Genomic DNA, 1,947 nt, shown 5'->3' on the forward strand with positions numbered 1-1,947 from the left:
TTTCTAGCTTTCTGTTACACTCTAAATTTCAGCCCAGTGGGTGAATTCTGGGAGGATGTGAACTCAGAACCTTCGTTATTTGTGAAGAGAGTGAAAAAACTCGAGGGCAGGAATAGAAATTGAAAGGTGGAGAGCTGGAAAGCTGAAGATAAAATGCCCGTTACTAGAAACAGAAGAAGATCATATATAGGCAAATGTATTTTAGTAAACAGAGTGTAAGGAATATAAAAAGCATAAGTAGAACACTTTTGAACAATATACAGTATACAAAATCAAAATATTGTAACGCGGCGGTCTCTGGTCAGCCTGGTTGCGTCCACAGCTTGTAATTCGTTTTGCCGCGTTCATATTGTCAGTGGACAACGAAGAAGACATTTGCTGGGCTCGTGCACGGAGCGCGAAGAGAACGAAGTGTGATCTGTGCGCCGTTGGCCGGCAGTGGTTCGACTGAGCTGCTGTCAGCATCAGCATCCCTCAGTGACTACTCCTTGGGTGCGTACAATTACGTAACAATGTAATCTGTTACAACCACTGCTTCCCGCGTAATGGATATAGACTATATGTAACAATGCAATCTGTTACAACCACTGCTTCCCGCGTAATGGATATAGACTATAGCCAGTGTACTACGACGCCGTTGGATTTTCAAGATGCAGTTGATTGCCAGCCTCTGCCTTGCTGGTGCTGCGGCCGCCAACGAATTCCTCTTCAAGAACTGCCCTTGTTTCAGTTTCTCAAGAAAAAGACCGAGGAAAATCCTGGGTTCGTGAATCGTCATGCAGCAACCGGCATCGGCAGAGGACGACCTCCCAATGGCGTCTCGCATTCCATGCAGGATGGCTTGTCTGACAGTGATGATGACGTTGTCGATGCCTACTGGCACCGTCAAAGACCACTTCGTGCGCCCACCTTCAACATGGCCTCAGACTTCTTGGACTGTGACGAGCCCATGCCGCATTAGAAGAGCCAGCCAATCCAGAGCCTGTCGTCGCACCTATGCCCAAAAGGGGCATTGCCAACTCCTGGAAGCCGCCCAGAGAGCAAGGCGTTCCGGCAGGCCACTCCTGGTGGACACAGGGGGAACCTTTTGCTCACTCGTCGAACCGATCACATCGGCCTCCACCACCGCCGAGGAAGGGCCTCTTCATCAAGCCCCCTGCAGCATCTTCTGGCGAAAGCATCCAGAGGGTGGAGCTGATGCAGGCGGCCCTGGCCACCACCCCCAAACGGGGATCGTTCAACGCGAGCAGTTTCAGTCAAGACCACGACCTGGGCTCGTGGGTCGCCTCCCTGTCCCAGCCACGGCCCCACGACCCCGACGACTACGACGATGAGCTGACTGACGACGACGAGGACAAGGGTCGGCAGCGCGTGCCCATTGCAGAGACTTGGCTGACGACTTGGTCTGCACATCTTCGTCGGACACTACTGAGGAGCTGACGGATGATGAGGATGAGGACTCGACCGACAAGGCCGTCACCATCACTGAGCAGACAGAGGGCAGTGACTCGGCCTCTGACTGCCTCTTCGTTTGCACCGGCCCTGACGAAGTGCGTGGGCAGGGCCATCATCCAGGCCCAGAGGAGTTGGATTAGCCAGTGTATGCCCTTACAAAAATTTTTAGTAACATTCTTTAGAAAGTCTTTCGACAATTGTTAATAGAACCTATCAACATTGAACAGAAAGTCTTTTGAACGTCTTTATACATTGTAGTAACAACCTATCAACCGTCTTCTAACAATTGGTCACCGATATCCAAAAGACTCAAGTACATAGAAAGTCTTTATACTTCCTATGATCCCCTTATCGACAGTTTCTACACTTCCTATTGACCCCTTACCGATCATGTCTGCCAACACCCTATCAACGGTCTTCCGACAATTGGCCACCGTTATCCATAAGACTCAAGTACATAGAAAGTCTTTACACTTCTTATCAACCACATAC

At 50.1% G+C, this 1,947-nt stretch overlaps 1 pseudogene; it reads left to right on the forward strand.

The window, feature by feature from the left end:
- The first annotated feature begins 996 nt into the window (after positions 1–996).
- LOC149350625 (uncharacterized) lies at positions 997–1,595 on the forward strand (annotated as a pseudogene).
- Positions 1,596–1,947: the final 352 nt, after the last annotated feature.

The sequence above is a fragment of the Amblyomma mixtum genome, chromosome 3 (genome assembly GCF_055824585.1).
Source record: "Amblyomma mixtum isolate Tamu chromosome 3, ASM5582458v1, whole genome shotgun sequence".
In the NCBI taxonomy this organism is placed as follows: domain Eukaryota; kingdom Metazoa; phylum Arthropoda; class Arachnida; order Ixodida; family Ixodidae; genus Amblyomma; species Amblyomma mixtum.